This window comes from Dromaius novaehollandiae, chromosome 1 (genome assembly GCF_036370855.1).
Source record: "Dromaius novaehollandiae isolate bDroNov1 chromosome 1, bDroNov1.hap1, whole genome shotgun sequence".
Lineage (NCBI taxonomy): Eukaryota > Metazoa > Chordata > Aves > Casuariiformes > Dromaiidae > Dromaius > Dromaius novaehollandiae.
The window spans coordinates 93,260,208-93,277,170 of NC_088098.1; the positions used below are offsets into that span (position 1 = coordinate 93,260,208).

General features: G+C 41.7%; 1 protein-coding gene across 17 annotated transcripts in view; it reads left to right on the forward strand.

Annotated features, from left to right (window-relative positions):
* Positions 1 to 16,963, forward strand: part of ZBTB20 (zinc finger and BTB domain containing 20) — a 518,459-nt gene that overhangs the window by 392,415 nt on the left and 109,081 nt on the right. For 14 of the 17 annotated variants that reach the window (XM_064520252.1, XM_064520247.1, XM_064520270.1 and 11 more), the window contains one exon: positions 15,705 to 15,846. The exons of 2 other annotated variants lie outside the window; for them this stretch is intronic. The gene's annotated coding sequence lies outside the window, so the exon portion shown is untranslated. Of the gene's footprint in view, positions 1 to 15,704; positions 15,847 to 16,531; positions 16,699 to 16,963 lie in introns of those variants that run through there. One more of the 17 variants, XR_010391606.1, reaches the window with a different exon arrangement.

Genomic DNA, 16,963 nt, shown 5'->3' on the forward strand with positions numbered 1-16,963 from the left:
AATAATACTATAACTAAGCCTTAAATTGACTGCACTTAGATAGAAGCCTGTTCCTGCACAGGAGGGCCCCCTTAATTCTGCTACCCTGCACATACTGCTGCGCTCTCTTAGAGACTGGTCGTTGAAGTAGATGGAGCAGTTGTCTAATCTGGTGCGGTGGCTCCTACATTTTTATCATCAAAATGCTTTACTTACATGAATTAAGTCTGAAAACACTCTTGTGACGTTACTCATTGTTATGATTCCCATTTTAGAGAACCTGTGTCTAATTCTTAATTACACTAATTCTTCCTTATGCTGGCAAGGTTCCAGACCTGTGAAAGGGTCTCCCTACTCAGGGAGATGGATTGCAAAAATGGCAAAGGCAAAATGAGAGTTCATTGCCCCATAGCAATTCTCTGTTTCTCTAAGGTCAGAGAGCAATATTGGAAGAAGAGTATAAAAGAGTCTGTGTTTGATTTGTACTAAGGGTTACAGAGGAGTTTGCATAGCTCAAGCCCGAAAAAGGTGTTACATTGGCCATAATGAAATTACTGAGTTTTTTTGGCACTTCTTTCAGCGTGACCATGATCTCATCAAAAGAAAGTGAAAGCTACTTCTGCTCCCCCTTCTTTTCCGTTTATCAGAGTACATTATCAGAGAACTGACCCCCCAAAAAAGCAAAATCGGAGGCAGCGAGGTTGAGGAAGAGAGAAAGAGATTAAGAGACTTGCCCAAGAACAAACAGCAAGTTGTCATAAAAGAAGGCATTATATGTTGAGACTAGAATGATCTTCTGTCTTTCTGTGTTATTGCAAGATAATTCAGAGCAAGCAGGTAGGAAAAAGGCAGTGATGCTGTGCTCCTGATTCCCTGAGCCAGCCTTGTCATGACTTCAGAAGTTCCTTGCCTTGCAAGGTACAGTTGTATCTGCGGAAGGGAAGAGGAGAGAGTGGAGGTGGAAATCAACCCTATCCATGTCATCTTGCCTCACTGCTTTGCCCAGCCGAATGCTATGATGGACAATCATATCTACTACAGAAGGCAGACAAAACTCTATGCCCTTCTCTGACTCTTTGATTTCTCACTCTATTCACCTCCAAGACAAGTCTAAGAAAGAAAGAAAGGGTTTTTTTTGGGGGGGGGGGGGGGGAGGGCATGCAGTCGTCCCTTGTGGCTGGGAATAGGCTGCCAAAATTGCAGAAGAGCAGAGGAAATCTTGGGAAGAGGAGTGTGGGGGAAGTCCTGCAAGGACAGAACAGGCAGGAGTGAGAGGGCTGGGCAAAACCAATAGAGAGGAAGTGCTGGCTCGTTTTAGACAAAACTAATTGCTGGACAGAGAAGCCAGAGCTTCTCAGCAGGGGACAGTATTCACTCTACTAAAGATGGGGTTGTTGGCAATGTGAATTTCATACTCTCATACTGGGGAAGAGCAAGGAAAGTTAAAAAGTAAGCTGGACCAATGGAATTTTAGAAGAGTCTCATGATTTTGGTGTGAATCTCACAGTTTTGGCATTACTGAGGCTGTACAGCCCCCAAAACTAAAAATACTGTTCTTCTTATGAAGGTTTGGTCCTGAATAAGGTATACTAAAATAATAAAACTTTGTACTCAGCAAAGAACTTATGAAAGAGTCTACAGAAATAAGGTATCTTTATATAAGACAGACTGTGGAGGCGGAGGCACAATGCATACCACCTGCAGGAAGTAAGATTTGTGAATGTGAGAGGGAACTAAAGTTTGCAAGAGGGACACAGAGCATGTTTCATGTGGGCACTCAGAACAAAAGCGGGGCTGGCGTCTGCTTTAAAGTTCTGTAGATCAAAATTCTAATTGTCTCCCCATGCAAATATGGGAGAAAACTAAGCCTTCTGACACCCTGAGTTACTTGCACTTCTCTTAAGAATCATAGAATAGAATGGAATGGAATGGAATGGAACGTAACGTAACTGGCACTATTTAAGCCATTTTAATTTTGCACCAGAAATGCAATCTGTTGTGCTGGTAACAACAGTATGGATCATGATGGAAAGGAGAGAATGAGGTGGAAAGTTCATGTTTCATTGCTTAAAAGTCTTCTGGGGCATTCGCAAGAGCATCCATATAAATGTATAGAAAATGTGTGTCTGCCTGCAGAAGTCACCTCCTTATTTGTCTGCTTTTTAACCTGTGTGCATTGATCAGATTTCCTTACTTCCATTATGAAAATGTGTGTGTCACTTTTTGACCCAATGCAGCTGATGAAGAAGAGAGGTAGGAATCTTGTCCTCCGTGTGTCTTCTCAACCAGACGTTTCACAGAGTTCCCCTAGGTTGCACTGTTGCTTTTCCAGTGAAGGCAGGGGGATTACACTGGTGTCTGTGAGAGCACAGCTCACTTTTCAGCATCTTACTGCTGGTGATAGTGTGCAAAAAAAGAACAAAAACATCTCTCTCAGCCCAGGTTGCAGTGTTTTCGCTTGGAAAAAAGAGAGGCTCTTCTGCAGAAAAATCAGACATTGGTTTGGATTGTCTAAGAGAGAAAAAATATGGAGCCTCTGTGATATTCCTATTTACATTTTCCTATTGTCAGGAAATCACTGAAAGGAAATGCTTTGGGAGCTGCACAGTGTCAGTACTAGGTGTTCTAGGAAGCAGTCCTGGATATTAGGTATAGTTTTAATATACATGGCTGCTAGTTCTGATAATCAGTGCAAGAGGAACAAATTTTTTTGTTTTTCCCAAGAAAATCAAATTGCATGTAGGACAGGAAGGAATTAGGTTAGGTGCAAAGCATGGTAGCTTTTTCGCCTTGACATACAAAGGCATCTACTGAACATAGTGGTAAAAGTTAGAAATGACTGCGTGTCCAAAAAACCTTCTCATAAGCAAGGAGTAGATTTATGTAATATGTGGACTTTCAGGTCTCTTTTTCCAATTTCTTGTGTTTAGAATCATATCCATATATACACTCTCTCCAACATGCTGTGCTGGTTTACATCTCTGAATAGAAATCACAGACTCACAGCTGTATATGAAGAACAGCCAATAAATCTGAAGGAATATATTTATACAACTTATCCTGAGATTACATAGTTATGCCTTTTTTTTCAGGTAGACAGAGCTCTTAACTCTCCTTCACTGCAAAGCACTCCATTCTCTTTAGAACCAAATTCTTCCCTGTGCCACCAGATCTGTTGATTTCCCATTAATGTCAGCTCATGTCAGCAGTGCTGAATGTTACAAGTTGCGCTGCAGAATACTTCATATACATGAAAGGAACAAGCACTGTGTCATTTCCAGGTCTTTCCCAGTCTGCTGTTGTTTTGTGTCCTCCTTTTGGCTGATGTTATGTAATACATGTAGAAGTCAGAAAGTGAGGAGCTGTTTTGGTGGCTTTTCCTTTCATAAATCCTGCCATTGGCCAGTGGCAAATCCATTTACAGTTCTCATATTTAAACATCTATTCCAATTCTATAGCCATGTTCCTGCAAAGTGAGTATCATGCGTGAGAGCTTGAAAGCTTGCAGCAACACAGATTGCCTTTTCCATAAGAAAGAGCAAACTTTACTCAACTGATCAGACTGAGCTTTCACTTCTCACTCCTTTGGCTAAACCTCCCTGATACTCAACAATGATATATATGAAAGAAGAAAGAGCATGAGGGTGTGATACAAAGAAGGAGATCATCATCACGTATCTAAATTAAAAGCTGTGATAAAATCTCAGGAGGGGACAGTATCATACAGTTCTGGACGGATCTGCTCTTGGCCTTTTGTGTTTCGACTCCAGGTCTGCCCTTGGTTGATGTTTTGATAGAAATCAGGAGATCATTGACTTGTGTAGCTTCTAGTAGAAAGGGACCTGTTGAGAGCAGGACTTAACAGTACTACTTTCTACATGAAGCACTATAGGGGATTTTGGGATCACCATATAAGGAGCACATGCTAGTAAAATATGTGCCACATAGTAAAAACTCACCTGGGTGAAATGCTGCTCCTTCTGATATCAATGGAAATTTCCTTTTGACCAGGGGTTGCTATGGCAGCAAGCACTGGAAATGAGAACAAGGACATTTTGATATGTCTACACTGTAGACTGCAAATTTTAATACTCGAGTTAGTTTTAAACAGTCTTGCGAGAAATAGTTTGGTTAAGGCAGCATGGAACACCGTGTGGCCTAATTTATTATGCCGAGCAGCTTTTCGTGGTGTGCATAGACTTTCTTTCCTGTGCTCTCCATGTCCATGCCTGGAGGTGGAAGAGAGGTGAGCCATTCGAAGGGCTGCTCGTTCAGATGCAATGGGATGAGGAACAGGCTGGGACAAGGAGTAGCGTAGGGAAGAAGAAATGGTATGAGAGAGAGCAGGCTAGAAAACAGGAGTAACCAAAGTCCATGGATTAGATGGAATGGAGGGGATGGAAGCAAAAAGGACAGTGACAAAAGAGATGAAGATTCTTGGTCTGGGGACCATAGGGTCCCTTCCCATGGCTGAACACTTTCCTCTGGTCCCTGGAACTCAGTCTGGGCTTCCTGTGTCTCAGCATTTCCACTATCAGGAAAATACTGTCACAACCGTGAAGGAAGTATCTTCCTCACACTCTTCCAGTGGTTGCCCATTTTGTGAGCACCATCTTACCGCTGCTACCAATGACACCATCCGCTGACGCAGTAAAGTTCAGTATTATATTATTCTGTGTGATAGCTCTCAAGGTTCCAACCCTCTTCAGCCTCAGTAGTTCCATATAACAGCATTCGATGTTTTAGTTTGCTTAAAAAATACCCTAAGAAATGATACTGGAAGTGCATTACAGTAATGTTAATGTTACTACGTCAAGCACTTAAAAGTTAGGAAATGCCACCGTTAATGTTGCCTGTGCAACCTCACTGAGGGCCCCTTGTAGTGTTATCGCAGCCTGTAATTATATGGCTGCACACTATTTCTCCCACTGAACCCCGGCATCAAGTGGTCAGGGCCTCTGTATATTTCATTCGAAACACAGCCCAGAGCTATTTTGCACCCGGCTGGATTATTAGTTTGGTGCTGACCCGGAGAAGAGAAAACTACTTGTCTGTGTCACAGTGATCTACAAAATCTCATCAGAAAAGAAGTTGAGGCCTTTGACTGCACTGTATTTCTCTGAAATTTCCTTTTTCATTTCCTTCGTAGTGACTTCCTTCCCATAACACAGCTAGAGGACTGCATATTTTCTAGAGGGGAGCAATTCATATTTTGGGGAGGCTGGGGAGAGAGCTCACAAATAGCTTTTAACAGACCTCATTGAATCTAGCGTCCCATTTGCATCTGTAATGCATCCCTCTCCTGTTGAACCTGGTTAGTTCCTTCTGTAATCTGTGCTGTGTAAATGGGCACCAACTGGCTGGTAGGCAGATGGGATCGAGTCACCCAGGATATTGCATTTTAAAATGTGGAAAATGGCAAGAACCCACCTTTTCCCATAGCAGAGGGTGATAGACAGAATTTGTAATATCGATACCTCCTGTCAGCTCTCCATTAACAGTGAAACATGTAAAGACTGATGCTAGCTTTGCCTGGCAATGTACATAGAAAAGATAATGAAATTAATGTAGAGAGGTTGCTACCACTTCTGTTTGGTTTTGTTTCTTCTTTTTTTAAGCGTTTGTGCCCAAAGTGCAAAGCGAGAGGGGAATCCCAGAGTTTGCTCTTGAAGACCGACAGTCAGCTGAGTTTTAAATTCCTTCTCTACTTTTTTCTCACACTTTAAACCCTCGTAGGTTAGCAATACTCATTTAAAGATCATATATAGCAGATGTTCACAGAGCTGATCAGGTATTGATGGATTTAGCTCTAGCCCTAACCCTATTTAAAATACAGAGAATGTATTTGAAATACAGAGCATACACCATGCCTCCCACGATCAGCCCATTCGCCCCCACCCCTTGCTGCCCCTTCGCTAGGGAGGGGACCAGGGGGCCACATGTGTCCCGAGGCCAAAAGCCCATCCCCACCGTTTGACCAGGGAAAGCTCTGCACGGACCGTGTCCTGAGGGTCAGGTGTGCCGTGCAGCTTCTCCCTAACCGCAGGTCTGTTACCTGTTTCCTTTTTCCTAAGGGGAGAGGGTGCCTCTTCCACGCCTTTTCCGAAGCAGACTTTTCAGAAGTGTCATAAATATCTCCCTTGCCTGCCATACAGCGCTTGCACTGCGCTGTTTATTGCCTGGATTAATCCATTTGAACTGCACTTCAAATTGCAACCCAGGGTAGAACGAATAGATTGCTTTGCCACCTATTTTTAGTTATAACTTTTTTTTTTTCCCCTGGTGCCTGGGACTTGTCTATCCCAATACCTGACATTGCCTTTCTACAGCCTCTCCGTATGTATCCAGCAGATACTTGGTTTGTCTGTGTCATATGTAGACATCCATACCAAAGATACACTCTCGAGCTTGCCCAGGTCCAGAGTCATAAAATCCCACTGATCCATCAGGGAAATTCAGCTGAATGGCATCGCATTCTTGCTTTAAACGAACAAAAGTAGTAACAAAACCTTAACTCCCTTTGCCATCGTGCAGGACAGGTAGAATTTGATGGCTCCAGGAATGTATTTGTGTTTATTTTGGTGCAGCCTTCTGCACTGTGTAAAAAAGAGGGGGAAGCAATCTCCCTGCTTTTTGGAGAGGGCCTCTGTATAATGCCATTTGAATTTGTACTTTTTGTTTGGTGCTAAGTTTTAATAGTTATCCTTTGAGGATTTTCCAGGCTAGCTTATCTGAATACACCAACAGTCTTTTTTGTAATATTCGCATTTCCCCTTTGGTTCAGCCGAGCCCACTGACAGATCATTCAAATTCAATTGTTTTATGTCTAAGCCGAACAGCTAATTAAAGTAGGGATGATTAACCTGACTGGCAGTGTCGCTCTCTCTCTCCCGCTCTCTCACTTGCTCGCTCTCTCTCTCTCCCTCCCTCCCTCCTGTTCCAATCAGTCTTTTTCTCACACTCACTCTCTCTCTCTCTCTCTCTGTCTTTTGCTCTACTGTTTTTTTTTTTTCCTCTCTCCTAAACGTGGTCTGCTTGCTGATGGCAGAATGGCACTCGGAGATTTGTGCATTGTGTCTGGTTTCCTACGGGCAGGCTGACCCAGTGCCTCTAGGGACTTATCAATAGACCACTCAGAAGAGACAGAGACAGGAGAAAGGAGGAGGGGTGGGGGGGGGTGGGGGGGAAGAGAGAAAGAGAGAGAGAGAGAAAGAGAGAGAGAGAGAGAGAGAGAATCAATATCAAGAATAGAAGGAGCTCCGAAGCCATTTTTTTTTTTTTAAAGAAGTATCAGGACTTGGGAAGAGGGTGACAAAGAAGGTTTTTCAAAGAGGCAGTGGAGGAGGTTCTAATAAATTTGGAAGGAAACAGTTCCCTGTCTTGGGAAAAAAGGAGAACTCCTGGCTGATTAGCATTCACACCAGGTATGAGATGTTCCCTACCCCTTATCACTGTCGCAACCGAGATTGAAAAAGCTTTCCCCCCCTTTTTTTCTTTTTTCCTTTCCCCCCCCCCTCCTCTTTAAGGAGGACGGAGCAAGCCTTTATTTTGGTGCGTTTGTTGCCGGTTGCAGGGGGAGAGGAGCCGTGGGCATTCGTGCGATGGGAGCAGGAAGAATGGAAGCAGGGCAGCGGGGAGAGGGCGGCGGGAGAGGAGCCTGGAGTGGGTTACTGGGTCTCCGCTTTGGGCACCCCCGAGGGGGTTGCCCAAGTTCATTTCTAGCAGGTGGATGTAGACAGGGAGTTACTTAACGCTTGACCGCCAGTTTTGAAAAAAAAAAAAAAAAAAAAAAAAAAAAGACCTGCTTCCTATGTCTATTAAAGGAAGCTCCAATTTTTTCCCTCTCTCTCTCTCTCTCTCTCTCTCCTCTCTCTCTCTCTCTTTCCTCTCTTCCTAACCAGACAGCGGGAGGGTTTCTGGCTCCCAGCCAGCCCAAAAGCCTCTAAGTGTTTTGCACTTGTTTCAGGGAGCCCGGGGATTTTTTCAGCATTTTCACTAGAGAACAAAGAGTTCTTTACAAAGGAAGGGGGAGAGCGAGCTTAACGCCTGAGATATGTTTTTCTATTTTTATTAGGGATTTTTTTCCCCTCCTAAAAAGAAAGAGACAGAAGCAAAGCACAGAATGTGTGGCAGCAACAAAATAGATTGAAAGGAAATTCAGTTCCCTTACCTCTAAATTATAATTTGGAATTAATAAGAACAGGAATGGAAGGGGGACGAGACCAAGTGAGTTTGATATGTTGTTCTTTTCTCCCTTTTTTTACTCTCTCTTTAAATCCAATTGCTGTTTTGCCAACTTACCTAGCTTTTTTTTTCTTCCTTTTTGGCATAAAAGTTATACTGTGAGCAGTTTCTGTTTACTTAAAAAAATCAAACAACAAATTCTTAATGGGGAAAAAAGGAACGAAATGGGGTAGTTTCAATGCAAAATAAATAAATTAGTGGGAACAGAAATCTTTCACTTTCTGTCACTTAGAAAAAAAGTTGGTAATGGCTTGTTGAAGCTAGGATCCTAAAATACAGATGGGGCAGTAACGTCTGTGTCCACGGACCCAGCTTTTCGCTGACCATCTGTCTAAAAGTCACCTCTCATTGGCAGCTCAAATGATTAGTTGGAGCTCAGGGATTTTTTTGTTTGTTTGTTTGTTTGTTGCTCCTGTTAGATGGGACCCCCTCTCAAATGGCTGCATTTCGCCTTCTGAGTTTAGTTCTCTAACAGAGCCCCAGTTTGAGAATTTCAGAGTGGACCTCCATGTATTATAGATTTTTTGTTCTTCTCTATGTGTTTCTTGTATACACATTCTTTGTGCGTTTGTAGGTGTAAAAGGCATAGACCTTTTCACACGTAATATATCGAGAAACAAGGCATCGTATTTAAGGCGATGTTTAGATTGGAATTTTATTTCATGTAGTATATAACATACATGATATCTTCTCCATAATGTCTCCTGTACAATGGTTAGGATGTTTGAGAATATAGACCTTTGCGAATTCACTAGCTAAGGAAGTGCTTTATTTATCCAAATTCTGCCTTCCTTCCTTTATTGATTTATATTTTCCTGGCTTTTGACAAATTACCAGTCTAAAAACTGCATCATATATCAGTTGTACAGAAAACAAGAGAGGCAGCTGTATATTATATCCACCCCCCAGAAATCATAAGCATACAATATAAAGAACTAGATCAAATTGTCACAGAGTTATAACGATTGTTTCTGGATGCAAAGCGTTATTGCTACAATACCTTGATTTTTGCATTCATGCTGCAGGCTTCCCTCAGAAGAGGTAGTCTTACAGCTACATAGGTATAGCATATGGATCTATGGCAGTGTTTTTAAGCAACATCCAGGTACTGTGTAAGTGTATATTGAGAATTAGTACAAGTGCATATTCTTACATGATAAAGGGGGGAAAATCTATCCTTTGGCTCCGGCTGCACTGCTTTAGGAATGCCAGTATACTGTAATGGCAAAAAGTCCTGGTGGGCACAGCCTATCCATTGCAAAAGTGCAGTAAAACAATCCGTGAGAAGTGAAATGAGCTACGCCAGTTAGAACATAGTTTTGGTTTTGTAGCAGTATCTACACAAGGGGCTTTTGCCCCTCGAGCTCTGCTAGCCGGGGCCCTTCCTCTTCGAGCCTGTGGTGGACACGGCTTTGTCAGCAGAAGTTACGGGTGTAGTTACAGCCTTAAGTCCAGCGCTTCAAGTCCAGGGTGCCTTCCTCGCAGGTCACCGAGGCACCCTGGCTTTCCATGGATATCAGCAATAGCAGTATCTGGTTGAAAGCACTTTGTGGGCTCTACAGTTGAATGTAAAACACTTGACAGGGAGAGATGGACCCCCCAAAAGAGTTCATTATTCTGCTGACAAACATAAGAAATGGATGAATTTTTGGCAAGTAAGAATTCCTTTCTTTTATTTTAAAACCTCACTTTCCTTGTTCCTCATGGTTTGAATGTTTTCTGTGACTTCTCTCTCTCATCTCTCGCTCTCCCAAAAGAAAAAAAATCACAGAAAAAGTAAACAAAAGAGCAGTGAAATGGGACTTGGCCTTTGAAGTTTTCCATAGGATAAGCAGTCTCATTTTTTTTCTCCCTGAATCCCCCCCCCCACCCCGCGCTTTTTTTAATATAACCACGCTTTGTGCGCATTTTGTGTCTGCAGCCGTGGAGATGGTGGCAGAAGGGGGAGGGCCCGCAGAGCCGAAACCTAGATTTAGCCCCACTCAGTCTCAACGAGAAGGCATCGTCCAGCGGCCGCCTCTGCTTCCAGAAGTGCAGAGAAAGACGATAGCTGTCTTTCGGGGACTCTTCATGGACCTGACCTGAGAGTAACACATTCGCAGTACAGGAGAAAAGAGAGAGAGGGCAAAAAAATAAGAAGGGGGAAGAAAAGCTCTTTGAGCAGTAACACACTGGCTCTTTCTTCCTGCAGGCAATCCGCTCCAGCTCCTGGCGACATGTCCTGCACTATCAGATATCATATGACTCTTTATTTGGACTCCCGTTAGCAGTATGGGCCTGCTAGGGCTCTGTTTGTTTTCTTTTCCTTTCATTTCCTTCTCCCCAGTTTCCCCCCATTTTACGTGTGCCTGTGTGAGCGTAGTCCCTTTCTAATCTCTGGTTTTGTCCTCAAGCTTTATCGAAAAGAAAAAACTTAATTATATCCGAGGGCTGGTTTTAATCCCCTGCCAAAATTGAAGTTCATGGTAGAGCTGAAAAAATAAATAGCACCTTTTAATTTTATTTCTCCCTTTTACATCTTCGTCCTCTCTTGCTGTCACTCGGTGGTGTGTCCACACGCATTTACATGCCTCCCTCTGCCTTTTCTGCCTTAGTTGGGGAAGTTGCGATACACCTGTATCAGTCTAAGAAAGCTGCCTATTGCAGCTCCTACGCCATTTTTTTCACTTTCGGAAACTTTTATCCATTTATTTATTTAGTTTGGGCACCTTCTGGTTACTGAGTTTGAGAGCCTTGTGGCTAATGATGTGTATGCTGGGTTTTTCTGTATTTGGATGACCAACAGGGAAGTTAAGGCTGCAAGAACATTAAATACTGTGCTCCAGGAATACAGGATAATGTACGAGGTATAAATTAGACCTGGTTTTTGTATGCCATCCGTAAAAGTTTGCTGTACCAGAACACTGGTCGCTAATAATAGGCTAGAGAGAGTCAGGCAGGAGCTAGGAATCAGAGGAGTATGGCCAAGTAGACAAGCCTTATGGCAGCAATATTTATGATACTGACTCACATTTTCGTTAAGTGAGATGACTTTTTTTTCCTACTTGTGCTGGTTTTAGCAATAAATTATTTAGATAAACACTCATGCAAAACTTTTTGCCTGAAAACGCAAACTCAATTCAACAGAAAAAAATGGATTGCTATAAAATGTATTAAATCGTTGCAAGAAAAAAAGGCCTGTCTTTCCAAAATAGAGGTGCTGTTTTGTTTTGATACTTTCCTATGCAATGTTTTCATTTCTGTTTTTGAACTAAGGTTTTAGTTGGATAAATGTCAAAATTGATTTTTAAAGGAAAAGGGGGGAAAAATCCTTAAACGCATGCCAAAATGAGAGGGTTTTGAGGGGGTAGTGTAGATAGGTTGGGAGGAGCTTCGAGTTTTTGATCTTTTGTTTGTTTTGTTTTTGGGCAACCTGAATTGTAATATACTTTGGCAAGCAAGCCCGAAAATGAGCTTTTCACACAACTTTGCTCACACTGTAATTATTGTTGCATTTCTCTGAAACTCAGTGGGTTTTTTTCATCTGAATTTGGTGAGATTATAAAAGCCGAAGTCCCGACTGCTCTGTAGAGACACAAAGGAGTTACTGGCACTTTCTGCAGGAGTTCAGTGCTCTCGCTGGCCACTCGCACTGCCCACTTGCACCGTTCTCCTGCTGGCTCCCTATGGGCCGATTGCCACCTGCAAGTGGGAAGTACACGCATATTTTGTATATATGATTTATATATAGTATTTCGTACTGATAAAGCCTGTTAGCATAGCTGAAGATACAGCAACTTTAGCATTTCCTCTCTGGCGTATACTTAGGCCAGCTTACAAAAGCAGTCTTGTGCGTGAGGCAGATATAGACCACGGATCTTTTGTTAGCAATCCAGAAACAACCATATTTTGGTCACACTGTAGGTGTGTTGAAGCACATCTAGGTCTCCCTGCTAGGTGGTGGTGTTTCTTTTTCCTTTCTTATCTAACCCCGAGACCTTGCCACAGAAGCCGGGGAAGGAGGCTTGCCTGAGAAAGGGTTAATTAAAAACAGAGCTAGAACATCAGACTTTAGGGTGATCCCTTTGAGTAAGTGTTGGAAAGCAGGCACAGAAATACGTGGTCTTGCGCAGCACCGTGTATCTATGTAACATGTAGCGCACACTCACTGCGGTAGAGATGGTAGAGCTAAGTTGAGAGGAGTCCCACAGTCTAAAACTTTATTTTTATATGCTTCTAGGTCTGTCAGAAAATGACCAGTGGGATGAAATATCTCAGATCCACTCTGAATGGCAGACCCTTTCTTTTTGTTTAGTTTTTGACAGTAATCTAAATGGGAATTAAGAGAATCTTTAACCACAGAAAATACTGTGAGGCTTCTTTCCTTTTCTCTCTTACTCTAGCAACTTGAAACCAGCTTTGTTTTAACATTTCGTGCTGAGGCACGTACATGGTCCTGAGTAAGGAATTACGGGCTTTGCTGGAAGAAAATTTGGTTTTGAAATAAGTGTTATGAACATTTAAAAACTGTGTGCTGTTCATGCACAGCACATTATGTTCCCTGTTACTCTGCGCACACTCCGGTGTTCTGAACAGTCATAGCTGCAGATATTTATTTGTGAGATCATTTTCATAGCCACCCATGAATTTAGTTGACTTGACAATCAGTAAACAGCTGAGCGATAAGACCGAAGTTTGAGACCTTTAACAGTATGGTGTAGAAGGCTTCTTTCAAGGTTTGGGCCGTTTCAGCAGAGATTGTTGCTCAGAATCTTTATTAGAAAAAAATACTTGTTCTTCTCAAACTTCCTCGACTTCATCTCTGCAGAGTAGATTATTCTATTTGAAAGTTGTTATAAACTCAAATGATGCTAAAATATATATTTAGATGCCTCATGAAACGAATACAGTAAAGAGCTGCAGAAAATCAAAATCGAAGTGCTGCAGCTGATATTTGAAAGTGTGGCTCTGTGATTCATCGCTACCGAAGTTTTGTTAGCAGAACTTGGAATCGATGGAGTTACACCAAAGTTGTGTTTTGGCTTGGCTTAGTTTTGCCGCTTTCATCTGATTTTTCTAAAAAGCCAGCCCAATCCGGATCTATTCAGCACTTGGGAGGGTGATAGCCAAGGGACAAAACAGCTTGTCTAACACATGTCTTTGTAGTGCACCAGTGTGGGGTTTGTAGACCTCAGCCTGGATCACTACTGTCAAGAGAAATACGTTTTCCTACAGCGTAATAAGTTGTGCTGCTGCTTGCAGATGTCAGAGATCCCCAGCTCAGCTCTTGGTGAAAAGGTCTGCTCTCAAAAGAGGTTATTCTTTCATTTAACATTTCATTAGTGCATAAAACTCATGTAAATCTGACGTGGCCAGTAAGAGGAACATATTCTGGTTTATTTTTGCCAGGATGCATGTGTTTATTCTATGTCTGTTATGGTGAGATATTTCAACCTAAACACCAATTTCAGTGGTTTAACACTAAAAAACTAGCTGAGTTGAAATATCAGGTACTTGTTCCAAACTCAGAGGTGAAGCTCATATTATTTTGGAAAATATGAAGGAAGTCATAGTCACTTTTTCTTTTTTTCTTTCTTTTTTTTTCATGTGTGTTGGACAGTCACACTAAGACAGGAGCATTTTCTGATTAACTAATTACTGAAACCCATTAATTTTTCCACTCATTCTATTTTTAATTTTTAGTGTTTCTTCAATACAAAATGAAAATTATAAAGAGCTAATTTCCTTAAACTAATTAGACTTACAATTTTAATCTCGCAAAACCCAGGAAATTCCACGCGATGTTTTTTTGTAACTCTGCCATGTTGCACATGCCTCTCTCCTCTTTGAAACCCTTGTTTTGGCCTTCAAAAAATCCTGGGAAAACACTCAACACTTGCCTGAGCCAGCCTTGCTGGTCCAAACTGTCCTGAACTACTGGCACTCTTAGGCATCCAGATCCAGATTTTGTGATTTGAGCTCATCTCTTTTGAAAATAATAACATGGAATATCCAGACATTTCTTTGTATGAACTTAGATTTAAAAGAAAATTAATAAATCAGAGTGATTCTATTTCCACTGAAGCCAGCAGAAGCAGAATCCACATCCTCTGGGTAAAATTTCTCATGGCACTTTCCAAAACTTGATTTTTGCTCAGATGGCCTTTTCAATTTTGACCATCTGGAGAGCAGTAAGTTAGTTATAGAGAATATTCTTTATGTAGTCCTTTGAATAGCATTCATCATAAAACTTTTTGACCTGTTAATCTCAACTACATATCCCATAAAGCCCGAAGAGCTAGCGTGAGAAATAATGTGTTCCCTTCCCTTAGAAAAAAAAGGGTTCTCTGATGATTTTTTTGGCTGGAGAACCAGGAAATACCAATGAAAACTCTGTGTAGGAAGATGCCAGAGTCTTCTTCAGTGAGATCAGCTGTTCTTTTTATATATATGTATTTTGCTTGTGACTTTTTTTTTTGGCTTGTTGAAGCATATCCCCATAATCTGCAGAAGCCACAGAAAATTGTCAGTGCCACAATAACCCTATACAGCTGGAGAGAGCAAAACAGAGCTGATCTGAGGCAGTCTTCCCCACTGACAAGTTGAGCCAGCAAGTTAGTTTTGAGCTTTAGTTTGTGCCATTGCCTGCATATTGCAGGAGCACCAGGGTGTACGCTACAACAAATCTTCCTCTCTCCAATCAGTCATTTTTTCCCTCCTGGTCCAATCCTCCAACTTCTGTTTTCATGGAATTCCCACCAATGTCCGAGCAAAATTTCGTTTTGGAAAGCATGGCAAAAATGGATCTTCTCCCAGTACAGTCTCTACTACTGATACAGTTAAAAATTCAATCTATCACTCATAGAAAAAAAAAAAGTTGTTATATAGCGGAAAGCAGAGGGGAACATTCTGCAGCCTTTTCATTTTGTATTATGCTCTTGTCAGATAGCATAAGACTATTCTGGTGCTTGCTTTGGAGGACCTTTGTGAAACTCTGTCATGCTGCACAAAGCAGAGTCAGAGAGCGAGAAGCACTCTTGTTTCTGATCAAAACCAAGCAATGTGCCAACTAATGATGACAGAAACCTGGAGAGCTGTAGGTGCGCCCTTTTGTAGGAGATATAAAATAGAGATTCAGACCGCTGTTCAAGATTGCATAATGTCCTGGCTAAATTTCAATTAATGTAATTATATTTGGCCTCCTTGAATTCCCTTTGAAGTGTCAGTGGGGCACGGTAATATTCACTTCCTGGCCTGAACCATAGCATAAGGGTATGGAGCATTGTTAAGCAGCTGCCACTTCTCACTCCAGGGATGGCTGTGTTTGAGTTTTGAGAGAAGTAACCCCTTTGGAATTTGATCTGTAGCTACAGAATATCTTTATCAAATGCTGCTCTTCTGTACCTTCATTTGTCCCAAAATGTTTACTATAAAAGCTAATGATTTGAACCTCTCCCCTCCACTGTCTGGTGATATTTGTAAGAATTATCTCCATTTTGCAGATGAGGAAACTGAGGCACAGAGCTTTTGGGTGACTTTTCTAAGTTCACACAGCAAGTAAAGTGGCAGAGCCAGGAAGATAACCTGGGAATCCTGGATCCCAGTCCCGTGCTCTAACTACTAGGAAACACTCCCCCTCTGAATGTAAGTTGTTGTTATTAAGATGTGGTTTATCTTTCGTGTGAGTTGCCATCTGTTATATTGCGTGCTTGCTATTAGTTACTAAAGCTATTCACATTTTAAGTGGTTTTGCATTTAAGTCTACAGTAGACTTTGACAACAGCAGCAGCGTTTCTCCTCTGATAGCACTGGACAAATATTAATTCATGTGTTTTTAGTAAACTTTTGCAATGCTATAAACCCACAATTTAGAATTAATTTAAACAGACCTTGAAAAGCCCACTTTTTTGACATTGGTTGGTATCATATCTGTCAGCTGTACCATAGTTAAAATATGACTGTATATGCTCACGGTTATGATTACGAAGATAAATTTCCATGTGGTAACTGAATATAAATTGAGTCATTGATAACTTTATAAGTCTTGGGCCTAGCAGCCCTGTGGTGGCTAAAATCTTTCTAATATGTAGTAGAAAAAATGTATTAATCTTGAGCTCTTGCTGATGCTTCTGGGGACCTCAATGAACCAAGGAGAACTAGGTCAATTCTATTGGAAGCAGTTGGGAAAAGCCCTTAGCAGGAGCTGGGGCAGGGACTGGTGCTATATAATGAGAAAAGACCCTTGAAAAGTGAAAGCTGTTCTGTTCTTCGTATGGATAGATGGTAGGGGAATGCATTTGACTAGATTCTCACTCTCATGATTTTTAAGGCAGCCATGAAGCCCTGGCATGGGGGAGAGTAACCCCTCCCAAAAGAGGAGAAGTATCCTTGTAGCTGAAGAGGGAAGGAGTTCAAAACTATCCAACATCTACTAGCAGGTGGGGACAAAAGGTGAGACTGCCAAGCAAAGTCAGAGACAGCCTGAACACTAGTGTCTCTTTGTCTGGTAAAAAAGGACCAAGGTTATAGTCTGATCTCACTTCCTCCACATGATAAAGCCTACAAATTTTCTTGCCTAAAGCTCCTGTCTTCTCGTGAGCTAGGACATACCTTTCAGAAAGTTAGATAATCTTGGTGTAAAGACTTTAAGGGAATACACACATATTTAAGTTGATTGTTCTAAAGGGTTTAATGTCCATTTCACTTTTTTGAATCTGAATTTCTCTAATTTCAGCTATTTCTTCGTCTGATGTATTAAGGA